Source organism: Heterocephalus glaber, unplaced genomic scaffold (genome assembly GCF_053883595.1).
Source record: "Heterocephalus glaber isolate CG9 unplaced genomic scaffold, H.glaber_assembly_v1.0 deba00001593, whole genome shotgun sequence".
Lineage (NCBI taxonomy): Eukaryota > Metazoa > Chordata > Mammalia > Rodentia > Bathyergidae > Heterocephalus > Heterocephalus glaber.
Genome location: NW_028258368.1, coordinates 3,357,365 through 3,377,638, shown reverse-complemented (window position 1 = coordinate 3,377,638; position 20,274 = coordinate 3,357,365). Strand labels below are relative to the sequence as shown.

Below are 20,274 nucleotides of genomic sequence, written 5' to 3'. Positions count from 1 at the left end.
GCTTATAAACAACAGAAATTTATTTTTCATAGGTCTGAGGGATGGGTAATTCAAGATGAAGGTGCTGACTGATTTGTTGTCTGGTGACACTCAATTCCTTTGTTTAGAGATGGCACTTTCTTACTTAATTTTCACATGGGAGAAAAGCAAAGAACTCCCTTTAACCTATTTAATAAGGGCAATAATACTGTTCACAAGGGTCCAACCCTTAAGAGCTAGCCATTTCCCAAAGGCCATCTTCTAATAATATCACATTTGAAGTTAAAATTACAACATGTAAATTTGGGGGAAACACAAACCTTTAGACCACTGTGGACCCCAACTCTTGCTTCAGCTCAATAAATGAATATTATTTTTATATATTACTAAGCCTTTTCCCTATCTGAGATTTTTTTCATGGAGTGATCATTAACAAAGAAATATTGAATATGATGTTAACTTAAATAGCACCGGCAGCATGTAAAATATTTGCTTCTTTATGGATTTCACATCACATTATGCTATTTGTCAAACCAAAATTTGCCTTTAATCTTCAGTTTTAATTTATCTCTACCCAAAGCAAAAATGGCACTGATAAAATCACACAGAAAGAAAGTACGCATTGGAAAGATGGTAAGCTAGCTAAGCCATAAGCAGATAAAACTTCCTTTTGTAAGGAAAGAGCATTAGGATAACAAGACAATCTTTATCAAAATCCAGCAAATTTATGCTAAATAGTACCCAATTCTATGGGTGCCACCCTATTGAAAATGGGCCAGGCCACCTGATTCCTTCTTGTACTTGTAAAGACCATCTCATATAAACCAGCTGCCATGGATGTGGTTCAGAAAATCTCCCTGGAAAGAACTCCAAGCCATCTGTGCTTGCAGTTCTATTAATGGAATGTTCTCCAAATCATAGACTTTAATCCAGTAACCTCACATCCAGACCTTCTCCAACATGAGAACTGAAGAACATCACTCATCAGCATTTCTGTGATCATTTGGGAGGGCATTGTGTTTTGCAAGGAAGGGAGTCCAGGGGTTCTCCCAGAACAAGACTGTGGATTTAACTTTTCCCTTTCTTATGCTAGGCTCAGACCTTGTGAGTGACAAAATTTTGAGTGGTGAATTGTGTTGAAGCACCTTGTAAGCATAAAACACAGTAAAAAGATTTACAGTGTTTTCTTGTGATAGAAAAGGTAGTTCTCCTTATGAAAGATAGATGAGGAAACTGACAGGCTCATTAAGTAGACACAGATGGTGACTGGTCCAAGATTTTTAAAGAATAGGTCTTTTGCCTACTTTTTTGCCCTTCTTCCTTCTTGGTTGTACTTGTTAAGTTCTCTATTTTTTCTAGCCAATATTGACAGAAGTCTTTTATGATTCTAGAAAAAGGTGAAATGACTAATATAATGAAGCTGAAGTAGCAATGAGGTTTTGAAAATTTATTTTTCCAATATAGGTAAACTTAAAACATGTAGAAATAATAGTAAAAGATAAAAGACACAAAATTGAGTCAAAGCAGCCAGATAATATGTGTTTGATAATCTTAAGACAATTGGAGAACACACTAAAGAAAAGAAATGAAAAGAAAAGAAATGAAAGACATCATATTGAAGACTTTTTTTAAATCAAAAGTTTTCCTTGAGGTCATTTTCCCTTCCAGACCATGTAAAGCTAGTAGATATCAGAAAATTGCAAAGTCATCTAAAGTAAATCTAAATATGCAAAGAATGAAAGTAACCTCTGCATACTTAATGTGTTGGTGAGGAAAGAAATCTAAGTAAGCCAACACTGACATGTGTCCTTTATGGCACTTGCTCACTATGTCTCCATTCATTAACATCAAATATTGCTTTGAAATACAGTCTGAACCCAAGAATGCAGGGTATGATATCATTGTACATTTATATATTTATCTAGCTGTGTGTATCTATTATAAAACACATAATATTGCCAAGAAGAAAAGAAAGGTGTTCTTAAAATATGTTTTAAGAAGTTAATTCAGAGGTTGGAATACAAGTCAAGATAACAAATAACCCAAGAAAAATGTGAATATAGTTCCCATAGTCATTTATTCATGGCCCAGAGTGTGTTGCTTTAGATGTTAGTTATGCTCAGTATCTAGTTCAGTTCTAGGTGTGCATGTAGTTTAATGAAGAAGAAAACATGTTTTAAAATGCCTTATATTAGAGGATGCTGTAAGCTCATGCATTACAGGCACTATATTGAGGTGGTGGGAATTTTGAAAGGATGGGGCTTGGTGAGAAGTCTTTAGGTCAGTAAAGACATGTCCTTGAGAGGATTTGTGGGACCCTGGTTTTTCCTCCTCTCTATCTTTTGTTTCTTGTCCAGGAGGTGGGAGGTCTTCCTCTTCCGCAAGCTCCTGCCATGATGTGCTACCTCACCATGGGTCCAAAACAATGCAGTCAGTCATGGAGTGAAACCAGAATTGTGAGCCAGAATAAAAATCTTTCTCTTAATAAGTTTATTATCTCAGATATTTTATTATTGTAATGGAAAGCTAACACAGGGAAATAGAAAAGACTGCTGAGAGTATGTAAGTGAATGTATAAAATTGGAAATTAGACAAATGTAAATTCTTAGAGTATATTTTGAAGAATAAAAAAGCACAAGAAACAAAAAACAGAAAGTTGAGGGAGAAAAATGAGAGAATGCTACAAGATTATTTTAAAATGTAGAGCAAGGGATAAAACTGTTTTGGGGGTTAAATTTCTGTTCAGTGACTATGTATTATCATGACATACCAGTAGAAATGCCAGTTCCATCAAGGAAAACCTTTTACACGGCTCTCTAGAACAACAAATGGAAACTTACCAGCCTGCTCAATGCTAAGGGGGGTCACTACAGGATTATTTTATGATTTTGGCTTTACTTGTTCTTGACATATGTTCTTGACATATGTTCTTGACACCTCTAATTTATCTTATTTGTGTGGAAATACTGTGGACAAGAGGAAGGATTCTAAAAATGGAAAAAAGACTAACAAAAGCAACAGTATAAAGTGATGGCAAAGAGGAAAATGTTTTCAGATATTAAAAGACCTAATAAATACCAGGAGAAATTCTCACCTACGTAGAAAAATGAGAAATCATATTAATGATTATGGAAAAGTTGGTAGAAGAAGGAAATCTGACAGAAGCAACTGCATGGTGTTTGTAAAACTACACCAGATGTAGGCATGAGCATATCCATGCACAAACGTATGTATGCACAACCCGAGAGCATTTTGTGCTAACTAGAAAGACATGTTCCCAGGATTGAGAATCAGAGCATAATGAACCACTATAATTGATAGGCATATGTCATATTAAAGTGGACTGGAATGACGAAGGCATTAAAAAATTACACAGATGGGCCAGAGATGTAGCTCAGAGGTGCCACACCTGCCTGGCCAGCACAGGGTCCTGAGTTCGATCCCCAGTACTGTACCGCAAAAACAAAAACAAAAGAAAGAAAGAAAGAAAGAAAGAAAGAAAGAAAGAAAGAAAGAAAGAAAGAAAGAAAGAAAAAAATCACAAAGAGACTGCAAGGAACAGAAGAATTAAGACAAACAGCTATTAACCATTATTAGCAAGAGAATCAAATACTACCAACTTCAGAGCAAAATATAGGAAAAAGATGATAACCTAGTTTTTAGCCTCTGAATGTGCCACATAAAAATCTTCTGGGGCTAGTTTAGAAAGAAAATAAAAAGAAACCTGAAAGATAAAATCTCATATAATCACTTTGTAAAGGAAAAATCTCCAAATTATAAAATGAATTTTGAAATCAATAAAAGACAAAATCAGAGACAACTGAGAATAAAAAATTAAAAGTGAATCTTTGAATATAATGGACTTATGACATGTTGGAAAGTACAATCCTCCTAGTGCTTGTAGAAGTTTCATTTTATTTAATGGAGAGGAAGTTATATATGTATATTATATAATATATAATACATATTACTGTATAGTAAATTTCTCTATGGATTGAATTATATGATAGAAGAAAGAATTTTTACACACAAGTCTTGCTATTTTAATTTGTTTGGTTATTTTCACATAGAAATCTGCCTAAAATCTATTATCAGAGTTAGCCTTTATTTTCTTACTGAAACAGTAAATTAAAGATTTTTCTTTTTAGCATGCCCATATTTGGCACTTTTTAAAATCCTCTATAATATTCTAAACTTATATCCATTATCAGGTTGTGTTTCTCAAAAATTTTTTGAATGTTAATACTGTAATTAGAAAAAACACCAAAACCTTCAATGAACACTTTACTCACTTTTTGTTGTTTACTTTTGTTTTTTAGAATATCATCTACATCTTGTTTTTTAATTGTCAATATTAGTGGGAAGGAGGATCTCAACTACTTTTTTTCATTTTCTTCTTGAAATTATTTTGGGGGAATATGCAGTTTCATGATTGAAGATTTGCAGACCCTTTGATAATACATGATGGTGACAGAACTTTGCCTCAAGCTATCATCTGGGCCAGCAGCCTTCCCAAATTGTCACAAACACAACATTTAGTGAGCTTTGGAATTTTTAAACTAATGAATCATTGTTGTAGGAAATTAAACTGAGGCAGCTGGGCAGTCCAATTTTTAGAGGATTAACTGTCCTGATTTGTATATAAGAAATGAAGGTATTTATCAAGTCAAGCAAAAATTTCTTGTGATTTAATAGCTATAGCAAGCATGATACTGTTTAAAACTCAACTTGCTAATAAAGATCAAGAGGATGTCAAAAAAGTTGTCCATATAAAATATTTAAGTTTTGAGAATCTATTGTATTTTTGTCATTATAAGTGAAGGTTCCTATGATGTGTTAGACTCTTACACAAAAGAATACTTTCCCAAATTTACCTTACCAAAATTACTAGTATTATAGATGCCATTTCTTAGATTCATCCTTCATTAGCATACACAGACATAAAAAAATAACATTTAATTGAAATCATATTGAATTTGATAAAACAGTTTAGCTTCAAGGGAGATGGGGATGGTTTTTCTAAAGAAAATACCTCTCCTAATAGGGCAGAACTTATCTCCATAGAAAGTAGTAGGATAATTTTAATTTGTGAATAATAAGAGATTAATCTAGACATTTTCCCAAAATTATTTACACGTTGGCTGATACAAGACTAAGATCTGACCTCAAATGGTCAGTTCAGAAATTCCACACAGTTCTCACCCCATATAAAGTGCGTTCTTCAAGTTACATCTCTAATGTACTTTCATAAATCTTTGTGAATTTCAATACATCTTCAGAGTTCTCATGGATTCTCTCCTTAGCCTCAAATGATATGTTTAAAACAATACTGCATTTGGTTTGTAAATGGTAAATTTAGTATACATGTCAATAAACTAGAACTTGGAAAATACTGAAAACAAAAATCAAAAAGTCTGAAAGATATCTCTGAGAAGTAGCCATTTCCTAAGAGATCTAAATACTAGCAAAAAAGCTACATGCCATAAGCAATTTATAAGCATCAATCCCAGAATTAAACTAAAAAATAAATATAGAATGAGAAGACACTTCAGCAAGATGCAAATCCAGACTTCCAGCTCACCAAAGGCAAACTCAGTGGACAATGAGGTGAAACAGTTCAAAAGCCACCCACCTCACCTGGACTGGTCTGAAGTGGTAACAGTGAAGTAACAAAGCAGATGAATGATAGTATAGAAGAAATCAAATCAGAAATAATTTCTTAGATAACTACAGAGATGGTGACTATAATGAAAGACATGTTTAGTGACTCTAGAGCAGATACAGATTAAAAAATAGAGGATCCTAGGAAAATGATGGAAACCATGAATGCTCAACACAGGAAATAAGTAAAATCCATGTAACAGATTCAAACAGGTACCCAAGAGATTAAAAATTCCACTGAAAGTATACACCATAAAATGAGTCAATATGAGGACAGAATGTCAGATATAGAAGAGAGGATTGCAATTAGTGATCATGAAAAGAAAGATTTCTTAAAAATAGCAAGAGACCACAAAAAATAAATCCAACAGCTTCTAGATGATTCAAAAAAAGAATAAGATTGATCTGAATCAATGAAATAGCAGGAGATAGCACAAATGACACCAAAAAAACTGTGCACAGAAATAATGGCAGAAAACTTCTCAAGCATGGAAAACGAATTTGACATACACATAAGTGAGGCACATAGCACTCCAATTAGTGATGATAAAAAAAAAATCCATCACATGGCATACAATAATCAAAATTCCAGAAATTCAACACAAAATCAGAATATTAAAAACTGTTAGAGAACAGAAATAAATCATGTACAAAGGAAAGCCCATCAGAATCATACCAGACTTCTCAAAATAAACATTCAAGTCAAGGTGATAATGCTAAGAACTATTTCAAGCCCTAAAAGAAAACATCCTCCAGAGATCAGAGGAGGCTATCAGGCTGCCATAGCACTGCACCCAGTTCAGAGGAGGCTTCCAGGATGCCATAACACTGCTAACAGTGCAAAGGAGGTGAGCCACATGGATGCCAGCAGCACACACACACACACACACACACACACACACACACACACACACGGCCCCCCACTGAAATGAGAAAGCACATAACAAGTCTCAAAACCAGACTTCCAGATCACCTAAGGCAACCCCAAGGGAAACAAGATGGAACACTCTGATACTCAAACACCTGGACCTCCTGAATTAGCAACAAAAGAGGATTTGGAAAAAATGAAATCAGAAATAATTTCTCAGATAACAGCAGAGATTGTGCCCATAGGGCAAGACATGATGATAAATCTAGAGAGGAGGTCAAGAACATGATGGAATCCCAACATAGGAAACAAATAGAATCCATAAAACAGATGCAAACAGATTTCTAGGAGATTAAAAATTCCATTGAAAGTCTATGCAGCAGAATGAGCCAATGTGAGGACAGAATTTCAGATATAGAAAATAAGATTGCAATTAGTGACCAGGAAAAGAATAACTGCTTTAAAATTGTAAGGGACCACGGGAAATCAATCCAGCAGCTGCTAGATGATGCTAAGAAGAATAATATAAGACTGATTGGAGTCAATGACAAAACAGAAGAGAGTGCAGATGACATAAAAAAAATTGTTCACAGAAGTGATGGCAGAAAACTTCCCAAGCAGGTGAAAAGAATTTGACATGCAGATAAGTGAGGCATATAGGACTACAAATAGCCTTGGTCAAAAAAAATCTACACATAGGAATACAATTGTTAAGATTCCAGAAACCCAACGAAGAACAAAGTTCTACAAGCAGTTAGAGAAAAGAAACAAATCACATACAAAGGAAAGCCCACCAGAATCACAGCACACTTCTCAATGCAAACCCTGAAGGCAAGAAGAGCTTGGAGTGATGTATTCCAAGCCCTAAAGGAAAACAGCCTCCAACACAGCTGACATCACAGGGTGATGTATCCTGCAAAACTATCTTTCAAAACTGATGGAGAAATAAGATACTTTCATGACAAAGAGCACCTGAGGAACTTCATGAATACCAAACCAACAATCTAAAAAATTTTAGACAATATCCTAGAAACGACAAGGATCACAACCCCAGGTATCACATCAAAATGAATCTGTCAGGCATGACAAGAAATTAAATGCAAAGGGGAGAATCCAACAAAAAGAAAAACTGATGACAATGATAAGTCAATAAATATCAGTTATAACCATCAATGTTAATGGCCTCAATTCACCAATCAAAAGAAATCAACTGGCAGAATGGGTCAAGAAGCAAGATCCAACAATATGCTGCATACAAGAAACACACTTAATTCAAAAAGAAACTCATAGACTGAAAGTTAAAGGGTGGAAAACTATACTCCATGTGACAAGAATCTGAAACAAAAGCAGGAGAAGCTATCCTCTTTGCAGATCAAGTGGATTTCAAACCAACACTGATTAAGAGAGACAAAGATGGAGGACACTACATCCTTGTAAAGGGAACAATCCAAGAGGAAGAGATGACAATCGTAAATACATATGCACCAAACACTAGTGCACCGAACTATATAAAACAAACATTAACAGACATGAAAAGTCATATATGGACTAATACAATAATAGTGGGGGACCTCAATATCTCACTGTCACAAATAGATAGATCAACTAGACAAAAAGTAAGTAATGAAATACTAGAATGCAATTAAACTCTTGAACAAATGGACTTAACAGATGTTTACAGAGTCTTCCACCCCACAAAATCAGAATACATATTCTTTTCAGCAGCACATGGGTTGTTCTCCACATACTCACAGAACATGTTTAAGTAAGTGCAAAGGAACTGAAGTTATCCCCTGTATATTACCAGACCATAGTGCTATGAAATTAGAGATCCATAGCAAAAGAAACCCCTAAAATTTCATAAACACATGGAAATTGAACAACACACTTCTGAATAACCAATGGGTCACAGAGGAAATTAAAAAAGAAATCAGACAGTTCCTTCAATTAAATGACAATGACAATACAACATATCAGAATCTATGGGACACAATGAAAGCAGTCTTATGAGGGAAATTCATAGCAGTGAATACACATATGAGGGAAACAGAGTGAGCCCAATTAAACAACCTGGTGCTGAACCTCAAGCTTCTAGAAAAAGAAGAGGAGGACAAACCCAAAGCTCATACAAGGGAGGAAATTATAAAGATCAGAGCAGAAATCAATTCAATGGAGACTAAGAGAACAAAAACTTAATGTAGCCAAGAGTTGGTTCTTTAAAAGAATAAACAAAATTGACAAACTCTTAGCCAATCTTATCAGAAAAAGGAAAGAAAAGGCCCAAGTCCATGCAATTAGGAATGAAAAGGGTGAAATTACAACAGACCCAGCAGAAATCCAGAGGATCATTAATACCTACTTCAAGAATCTATATACCAATAAAATGTAAAACACAGAAGAAATGGACAGATTGCTAGACACATATGAATTACCAAAGTTGAACAAAGAAGACCTAAAAATTTTAAATGACCCAATATCAATCAATGAAATTTAAAACATAATTAAAAACTTACCAACTAAGAAAAGCCCGGGCCCTGACAGCTTCACTGCTGAATTCTACAAGATGTTTAGTGAGGTACTACTGCCACTACTATTTAAACTCTTCAATGAAATTGTAAGGGAAGCAATACTCCAAAATTCATTCCTAGCAAAGGTATCACCTTGATCCCCAAAGTAGAGAAGGACCCAACCAAAGAAGAGAACTATAGGTCAATCTCACTAATGAACATGGATGCAAAAATTCTTAATGAGATCCTGGCAAATAGAATGCAGAAGATCATCAAGAAGATCATACACCCTGACCAAGTGGGATTCATCCCAGGGAGGCAGGGATGGTTCAGCATATGCAAATCAATAAATGTAATGCACTATATCAATAGAGCCAAGGACAAAAACCATATGATCATTTCAATTGATGCAGAAAAAGCGTTAGACAAAATCCAACATACATTTATAATAAAAACTCAACAAAAAATTGGATTAGAATGTTTCTACCTCAATCTGATAAAAGCCATCTATGAAAAACCAACAGCAAATATCATACTAAATGGTCAAAAACTGAATTCCTTCACACTAAAATCAGGAACAAGACAAGGATGTCTGTGGGAAATTGTAGAATTTAGTTTTTCTAGTTGTAAGAATTGATCACAAGAAGTTTGTTTACTGAGAAAATTAAGAAGTCATTTTTGGGAAATTCCACAAGTCTGTTTGTTAAAAGAACTACAGGAAACTTTAAGAGATGTTGTAAAAGTTTCACGGGAGAAAAACAGGTTTTCCTAGTTTTCTTATTTACCATTTTCTGAGATCAGAGGACTGCGACCCAATGACTCTATGGGTGGTGAGAGAGATGCGATTCACTATGTACATCTGTGATGTTTGTGGTGGGCCGGTGGGCTTGATTTTGGCTGAAGTCGCCCTGCTATCTTGATACCATCTGATAAGAAGAGGGCTGCAGTGTCCTCTTTGATGTATGGGATTGGTGAGTGGAAACAGGGGACTTGTAAATTAGCCTGTAGCTTTTATGAGTCACTTGAAGTCACTTGTCACCAGAGGTTAAAATCCAAAAGACAATAGCCAAAATAACTAAGCTGCTTTCCTACATGTATAAAAGGCTTACTTCTTTCCTGTGTGATTGTTGAACAGTGTCAGAGAAATAAACTGCTGTTCATCACCCAGGCTGTCTCCTTTTCTTTCTTTAAAGGTTGGTGCTCTCCGGGGTCTCAGATGTCCACTATCACCACACCTGTTCAGTATAATTTTGGAAACAGCCACAGCAAGTAGACAAGAGAAAGAAATAAAAGGAATAAAGATAGGAAATGAAGCAATAAAATTGTCATTATTTGCAGATGACATGATACTCTATATAGAAGACCCCAAGAACTCCACCAAAAGTCTTCTAGACTTAATAACCAAATTCAGTAGAGTAGCTGGATACAAGGTCAACACACAAAAATCAATAGCGTTCCTCTACATGAACAATAAACTCACTGAGAGAGAAATAGGGCAAATAATTCCTTTCACAATAGCATCCAAGAAACTGAAATACCTAGGAACCAACCTAAAAAAAGAAATCAAAGACCTCTTTCCTGAAAACTATTGCACTCTGAAAAGAGAGATTGAAGATGACATCAGAAAATAGAAAGACATCCCCTGCTCATGGGTAGGAAGGATCAACATAGTGAAAATAGCCATACTTCCAAAAATGCTAGATAGATTTAATGCAATCCCAATTGAAATCCCAGCAGCATACTTCATAGACCTTGGGAAAACAATCCAAATATTCATTTGAAACAGAAGAGACCCAGAATAGCAAAAGCAATTCTAGATAACAGAGACATGGCGGGGGTTATCACAATCCCCAACTTGAAACTATACTACAAAAATACTGTAATAAAAACAGCATGGTACTAGCAAAGGAACAGACTTGAGGACCAGTGGAACAGATTAGAACATGCAGAAACAACTCCAGACACACTCAGCCACCTCATCTTCAACAAGGGAGACAAATACCCTTACTGGAGGAAAGATAGCCTCTTTAATAAATGGTGCTGGAAAAATTGGGTTTCAGCTTGCCAAAGACTAAAAACTAGACCTATGTCTCTCACCATGCACTAAAATAAAATCAAAATGGATTAAAGATCTAAATATTAAAATGGAAACACTGAATTGGCTGGAACGGAGGTTAGGTAGAACTCTTGAAGACATTGGTGTAGGAAAAGATTTTATGAACAAAACCTCAGTTGCCCATGAACTAGTGCAAAGAATGAACAAGTGGGATCTCTTCTTATTAAAAAGCTTCTGCACAGCAAGAGAAACCAACAACAGTGTGAAGAAAGAGACAACCCACAATGTGGAAAAAATGTTCACCTGCTGTCCCTCAGACAAAGGTCTACTATCTAGAATCTATAAAGAACTTCAAAAAATCAGACCTCCCAAATTTAAAGACCCAATCCAAAAATGGGCCTCTAAAATGAACAGATATTTCTCAGACGAAGTAGAAATTGCAAATAAACATATGAAAAAATGTTCAACATCACTGATCATTCTAGAGATGCCGACAAAGAAAATGTGGGTTTTTTTAATAAAATGGAGTACTACTCAGCCATAAAAAATGAGAAATTAGAGACATTTATAGCTAAATGGCACACATTGAAATGATGCTCTTAAGTGAAATAAATGGGACACACATGTATAAAAACCGAATAGTTTTCTAGTGTGAGAAGCTGAAAATGTAAATAAGGACTAAAAGATATAATAGATAATGTGAAATAGGAAGAAAAGGGGCAAAGGGGAAGGGGAAGTGGGAGGGTTTGGGGAAAGGAAAGAGGGTAATTGAATTAATATGAGAAAATGAAAAAATGGAAACAAAATCTTTGTAAATAGGGAGGGATGGAGGGGTTGAAGGGAGGGCAGGGGAAAGGGGAAAAATAAGAACCAAGAGAGATTATGTAAAGGCACAAATTTCCAGTGATGAATGCCATTATATTGTATACCTAAAATGTACCAATAAAATAAAATTTTCTAAAAAAGAAAACATCCTCCATCCCTGATTCATGTACCTTGCCAAACTATCTTTCAAAGTTGATGGAAAAATAAGGTGCTTCCTTGACAAATAATACCTGAATTCATGACCACCAAATCAGCACTGCAAAATTTCTGAAGGACTTGCTAGGAAGAGCTAACAAGGAGTACAACTCCATGAATCCCAAAGTATGAATCCATCAGGCAAGTCAATTAAACACAGAGGAAAAAAAGAGAACCAACAACAGGAAAATAATATGACAATCACCAGTCAATACATACCAGTTACAACCATCAATGTAAAAGGTTTAAATTCACCAATCAAAAGAAACAGACTGGCAAAATGGATCAAAAAGCAAGATCCAACAACATGCTGGATACAAGAAACACATTTAATTCAAAAAGAAATCCCTAGACTGAAAACCAAAGGATGGAAAACAATACTCCATGTGACAGGAACCTGGAAAAAAGGAGTACAATTTTTTTTCAATGTTCAGTTTCCTTTAAGGACCCCACCTCCCTGAGGGCCAGGTGTGGGCAGCCAGGAGATGGAAGTGACGGTCACATGAAGATCTTGCCCTGGTTGAAAGCTTTGCCCACATGCTGGAAGGCCCCCTCCCAGGAAAAGTACTCTTGCACCAGCGTCTGCATTCCCTCACTGCCGGGGTCCAGCTTCTTCTCCGTGTATGACTCGTAGTCCACCTGCCAGTCTGGACTCAGCGGAAAGGCCTGCTCCTGGACCCAGAAGACCCAGACTCCTGAGATGGAGCTGCTGTTGTTTGTGCCGAAGAGGATGACGCTGGTGAAGGCATTCTTCCGCGGCTTGTCTAGCCTCTGGAACATTCCAGTGATGAGGTTGCAACTCACGAAGGTTTGAGTGAGCTCTTCCGGGAAACGGTACTCAGCAAACCACAGGGACCAGCTGTCCTTGTCGAAGTGCTCCCAGAAGTAAGGCAGCGCCACAGATAGGGTGTCCTCCTTGGAGTACTTGCACTTAAACTCATGCAACACTAAGGTGCTCTTAGGCAGGTGTGTGAAGGGGTCCTTGGCCTTAGGCACAGCAGCCAGTGCCTCCCCACACTTGTCCGGGGCAGCCGCCTTCTTCTCCTCTTTCCATTCAGCCTGAGGCTTTTGCGTTTCTTCCCATGAGCCTTTCTCTTTCCGTAGGGTATCTTTCTTGGGCTGGCCTTCTGCAAACTTCTTAGCGTCAAACTGGGCCATCTTCTCACAGAACTTCGCCTCCCCCAGGACTGTGAGGAACTCACAGAATTAAACAAAACAGTCTTAAAATTCATTTGGAACCAGAAGAGACTTAGAATAGCAAAAGCAATTCTGTGCAACAAAGGCAAGGCAGGGGGCATCCCAATCCATGACTTGAAATTATACTACAAAGCTACTGTGATAAAATAACATGATACTCACAAAAGACAGAACAAAAATCTAAAGGTCAATGGAACAGATTAGAAGATGTAGAAACAACTTTGAACACACTCAGCTGCCTTATCTTTGACAAAAAACCCAACATTTTCACTGGAAGAAAGAACCTCTTTAATAAATGGTTCTGGAAAAACTGGCTTCCACATGCTGAAGATTAAAACTAGACCCATATCTTTCACCACACACTAAACTAAACTCAAACTGGATCAAAGACCTAGAAATTAAAACAGAAACACTAAATCTATGAATAGGTAGAACTTGTGAAGGCATAGGTGTAGGCAAAGAACTTCACTACTAAAACCCCAATCACACAGGAAATATCAGAAAGAATCAACAACTGGGCTCTCATCTTATTAAAAAGCTACAGGAAAAGAAACCACTGTCAGAATGAAGAGATAGTCCACAGTGTAGGAAAAAAATTTTGTCAATTTTTCCTCAGACAAAAGATTAATATCTAGAATATATAAAGAACTCAAAAAAAATCAGACCCCCAAATTTAAACTCAGTCCAAAAATGGGCATCTGAAATGAATAGACACTTCTCAGATGAAGAAGTAGAAATGGCAAATAAGTATATGAAAACATGTTTAATATCACTGGTCATTCAAGGGATGTAAATTAAAGCAACACTGAAGTTCCATCTCACTCCAGAAGAACGGCTATTATCAAGAAATCAACTAATAGTAAATGCTGGAGGGGCTATGAGGAAAAAAGAACACTTCTCTACTGTTGGTGGGAGTGTAGACTGGTGCAACCACTGTGGAGATTTTTTTTTTTGGTACCGGGGATCAAACTCAGGACCTTGTGCTTGTGAGGCAGGTGGCGGCATCACTGAGCTAAATCCCCAGCCCCTGGAGATTCTTCAAAACACTAAAACTAGAACTTCCATTTTACCCAGTTATTCCGCTTCTTGGTATCTTCCCAAAAGAATTAAAAGCATCATACCACAGAAATATATGCACACTCATGTTTATAGAGAGGCCCAGTTTGTAATAGCTAAATCTTGTAAACAGCCCAAATCCCCATCAACCAATGAATGGATAAAGATGTGGGCTTTTTAAAAATACAATAGAGTACTGCTCTGCCATAAAGAAGGATAAACTTGAGATATTGCTAGGTAAATAGATGTACCTTTAGACCGTGCTTCTAAGTGAAATAAAACAGACATGCGTGTGTTAATATTGCATTGTTTACTGGTGTAAGAAATCCAAAGTGTAAATAAGGACCAAAATATATAATAGATGTTGTGAAATAGGAAGAAAATATTCAAGTGGGAAAGGAAGGGGGAGGGAAAAAGGAAGGAACAGACAAGGAAAAAAGAATAGAAAGAAAAAGTGGAAATAGACCTTTGTAAATATGGAGGGGAAGAGGGGTTGAATGGGAAAAAAAGAAGAATAAAGATATATTACGTACAGGTACAAATTCCCTATGATGAATGTGATCATTATGTGTATCTAAAATGTACCAATAAACTTAACTAATTTTTTAAAAGTTGGAGGAAAATATGTGTTAGGAATTTGGAAGAAGAAATTTTAAAAAAAGATGTGTTTTTGTATACATGGAGTACTATACTACTCTGACATAAAGAAGGATAAGCTGGAGACATTTCTAGCTAAATGGATGCACCATGAGGCAATACTTGTAACTGAAATAAATTGGACACACACGTGTAATTATTGCATTGTTTCCTGGTGTAAGAAATCCAAAGTGTAAGTAAGGACCAAAATATGTAATAGATGTTGTGAAATAGGAAGAAAATATTCAAGTGAGAAAGGGAAAAAATGAAGGGGGAGGGCAAAAGGAAGGAAGGGACAAGAAAAAAAAGAGAATAGAAGGAAAAATGGAAACAAAGCTTTTGTAAATAAGGAGGGGGAAGAGTGTTGAAGGGAGGGCTGGGGAATGGGAAAAAAAGAAGAAACAAAATATATCATGTACAGGTACTAATTCCCTTGTGATGAATGTTACCATTATGTATATCTAAAATGTACCAATAAGATTTCAAAAATTTAAAAAAAGGAAAACACTGAAAACCCTAAATCGTTGAGGGTGAAAGTTGTGCCTTTCTATGACTTCACAGGAACTAGCAGAGAACCAAATATTGTATGTACCTAATTATTTTTATGTCAAAGTGTACTAAATGTGTGACTTAGCATTAGAAATAATTGCTTAACTTTTTAATTAATGCCCATTACTGATGAAATTGAAGCTAAAAATATCTTAAAGTTAGAAAATTATTCTAGTGAACCATTTGTATAAAATACAGAGACTGTTAAGAGAGTTTTCTATCATTAACTTTTTCTATCAGAGTTCAAGTATGGTAAAATATGCCTGAGGAAAAGACCACCTAGAAGCTTCTGAAAAGCTCAGGATTCCTGAACTTCTCTCGGGTAGACATCCCAAAATCCAACTGACAGCAAGTGTGTGCTACACTGATGTCATTAGTGTTATGGAACATTGTGCTGGAACTGATTTGGCAAGCATATTCCACACTGTCTCGTTTTGATTATGTTTTTTTAAAAAAGGCTTCATAGAATATTCTTGGCTATGGAGTAAAATTCAAAGAATTACCTTACACAATGAAATGTAAATTTTATCATGGTCCTTTTCTTTGAGCTGACCCTTGTTTGTGACATATTCTATATTGATGATATTGGTATGCATAAAACTGTCAGCTGGTGACTCTTGTGTGAGTAATTTGCATCAAGTTTCATGACAACAGCATTTTCATTTTCCTTTTATTATAATGCTAATGCATACACAATAAGTCAAACAAATTACTATATTGTCATCATTACTCCAAATTGTTCATGTATGGATGGAATCAATTCTTTCATTATTCCAATTATTTTATAAATATTTAATTGTGGATAGTGAAAAAGGTTGAATATTTTCAATTTAACTCTTTTATTCTGATCAGTATTTAGGAAAGCAGAAAAGCAATTTTGTTTCCTTACTTCAAATGGTCCCACAAGACTCATTTCTCTGACAAACTTTCACATCATGCTCAAACTTATAGCTAACAGAAATAAAGACAAAACTTGTGAAATGAATAATAGTCATGTACATGATACAATAAAATTTTCTTTATTTTGAGATATCTCTTTATGAAATGAATTGCTCTATTTGTAAAGTATAAGTATAGATTCTAAATCTATTTAGAAAAAAGTTTGGGATTTTCTAATCTCAAATAATGGATTAATTAGATAGGTAATACAATGGGAGTTATTATAATTATTCTCTCTAGAGACAATAAATTTGCCTTGGTAGGGATTTCTTATTCAGTAGTAAAGACAAAGATGCCAGAGTTTTGGAAGGAGAAGCAGTATACTCCACTCTGTTCTCTTTCTACTAGGCAATTATTATTTCTAATAAAGGTAAAGAAAAGAAAATCAGAGCTAGATGAAGGAAGATTCATTCATCTTATTAGACTGACATTCTTCAGGTAGGGCTAAAACAGTTAAATATCTTATTTGTTAAGAAACTCGTGTCTATAATGGTTTCAACCTGTTTAATCGTAGAATTTCTCATATATTATTTAACACATCTCAGAAAAAGAAACTGTAAATCCTAATTCAACTGTATTAATAAACATCTAATTTACAATTTACATTGTAGAAACTATGAGTAACCACACCTCCATTAAAGATATCTGTATTTCCTCTATTGCCAAATAGAAGGCTAGAATAGATGCCAATGTAATGTAGGTCAAAAAGAATATCTCTCTAGGAAACAAAGCTGAAGAATGGGAATGGAGTTACCAAAGGAGCATCTGATTAAATGAGAGAAGCCAGAGGAAACAGAAGCACAGAAGATAACATAATGGTTATTTTGATCTGGTTATATTGACCACAAAGAGTAAAGGACTTACCTTGTCACAATTACTTCTGTCTGACAAAGGCTAAAGGTTTCTAGGTCACCGTGTACCCAGTTTTATCAAAGTGACTTTCAGATGTCACCTAACTATATAATTTATCTTTTGGCTGATGTTAATCAAATAAACTAGGAGGTCTTTGAGAACTAGCCTGACCCTGACTTGGCTCTATTCATTCTCCATAGCTCGTTCAATGAACAAACTATTTCAGTCTTTAAAATAACAGAAGGAACACTTTCACAAGGACCTATACATCAGGTGGGGGAGAAATAACCATTTTCAAATGGCTTTTCTTTTCTCCATTTGATTACACTCATTATGTTTTGACATTAGTCTTTCAGGTGCCCAAAATTTATAGAATCAAGGAAAGAAAGTCTGCGGTGACTGTCACAAAAACCAAAATCTAATTGGGGAAGGAAGAATGATGGACAAGAATATGGTGAAATAAACACATCTAAATTAGGATACAATGGATATCCAACTCCAACCAGGAGAACCATAAAAAAACATTATCCTGGGTGACAAAATGTAGAGAGAATTACTTCCTTTCACTAAGGCAAACAGTGCCAGAAAAGCTATTCACTGCATAATCTGGAAAAAAGAGGGAAGACTTATAAAACAAATTCTTCACATCTATACATCGTCAGTGATTCACTCAAACTACAGTACTTAGTTTAAGATGAATTGCATTTAGATTAAATTATGCAAGTGATAATATATTCAGTTTCACTCATTTATTTTGGTTTGAGATTATCTCTCAAAATCTCACCTTGGCATGATCAGAAACAATTAAATATTTATAAATAAATTGAGTGTTTTTATTTTTAAACTTTTCTCAAAGTTGTACATGCACATAGTTATACACTTTCACAAAAAATTTTAAACACATCTCAGAAGTCAAATAATTCTATATGACTTACAAATAAAACTATGCAACCTCTATGTTCTTTCTTTATTCCATCTTCCAGGCAATGATTTTTAACACTTAGTTCTTTATATAACCACTTAGTTTATCATTTTCTAAATGTTCAGTCTTAGGCATCATCTATGGTCTTGGAATTATGGAAGCCAAGGGCTTACTTTTTTTCTTTTACTACAAACTTCCCAAAGACATATTTATTTCTTTAGTCTCCCAATATTGTGAGATTATTATGGTTGGTTCAGGTTTCAGTAACAAGCCATATAATGTACTATGATGACATGTACAATTATTTTCTCCTTAAAATCTTGTACTACATTTTGCTTAATTTACCATATTTATTAATTCACCTCTCATATGTCCCCTATGTGTATAATTCTATTTCATTAAATTAGAATATATTACATAAATACTGTTAATTTAAATTTCATCTTTCAATGACATCTTTCAGCTTTCCCCAACCCTCTTAACCTAGTCCAGTGTAAGCTGCTTCCTTAAGTGAGCATTGAAGAATTAGAGAGAAGTCACTAACCAACCCTCCCGAAACACTGGAATGTGAAGATAAGTTAGAGTCTACAAAGAGATACATGTAAAAAGCAAATCCTGTGAGGCTGCACAGAGCTGGTGAGAGAGTGCGTGGAAGACTCCCGGATCTTTGTTGGGTGGTAGGCTGAATTACTCTTGGTTATGATAATTCATTACTTGTAGAATCTTTTAGTTTAAGTTCTCTTTCTTTTCCAATTGTTTCATTATGTTTATGTTTCCCTATGATAATTCTAGAATGGACAAGTTGACCTGTTAATTTCTTCATTCTCTCTTCAAGCCCTTCAACAGTGTCTCTAAGAAAAATTGTGTGAAGAAGTTAAGGTTCTGAAATCAAATTATTTAGCTAGTTGAATTTTGTGATAAAATCGTGGAGATCATTTTGGGTTTGAATGAAATACCAAAGTTTTCTATTCTGGCCAAATAATTATTCCAAATGTAGAACAGGAGATAACATCTATATTTATAATCTTTAAATGTTATAAACATGAAATTCTCTAATTATTTTTAACTAATTCATTAATTTTAATTAATGCTACTTAATTTTCTCTATAGGAAAATAAAACATAAATTATTAGGCAGCCTAATCATAATGTAACTCAATCAGCATGTACTATTGCAATCTCCAAGTTTCCACTTGAAATATCATTTAAAAGTTATGTCAAATTGCTTTTTTTCTTGGTAAGTATATTTTTAACCTTTCTGAGAAAAGTTAAAATGAGTTTCAGCTGTGACTATTAATCGACTAGTTTAGCTCTAAGTAAGAGATTTAATTTTGTTTATTACCACATATTTGCTGCTGCATTCTACATGCTGAGCCATTTCTGCCTCAGAGTCATCACTCAGTGGAAACCTATGGGAGGAAGAAGAAAGGAGGAAAAGGATTTTTCCCATATTAAGATTTTTCTCAAAGTGTGATGAGCTTTTGCCAATATAATAGCATTGTGCATTCATAGAGTACTTTTGTGTTTACTAGTGTATTTTCATATATACTTTTTAATTTTAATTCTATAGTAACTTTGATAATAGATTGGAAAGTCCCACAGTCCTTTCAGTCAGAGGGAGTGTCTTAAATGTCTTGGTACCCTTCTTATTTCTAATATTTTATTTATTTTACTGTATTAATCAAAGTTTAGTACAAGTATGTTGATTGATTTTTTTTCTTGCCAGAACAAAATATTCACAAGTTAAAGGAGGAAAGGTTTATTTCATTTAGTTCACTGTTTGTAGAAGTTTCAGCCTGTAGTTAGCTGGCTACATATCTCCAGTGATCCACAGTGACCCCCTCTTCCCACCAGGCTTCACCTCCCAACATCACACTCAGCCATAAACCCATCAGTGGACTAATTCAGTATCACCCACCCATGATCCAGTATCACACACCCATAATGCAGCACCTCTCAAAAGCCCTACCTATGAGTGCATGAGGCTATGAGGAACATCTAGGTATAAAGTATAACAACAGGAAACATTAACT

General features: G+C 35.2%; 1 pseudogene; it reads right to left on the bottom strand.

The window, feature by feature from the left end:
• Positions 1-12,589: 12,589 nt before the first annotated feature.
• On the bottom strand, positions 12,590-14,632 carry LOC101715746 (elongation factor 1-gamma pseudogene; annotated as a pseudogene).
• Between the last annotated feature and the right edge of the window lie 5,642 nt (positions 14,633-20,274).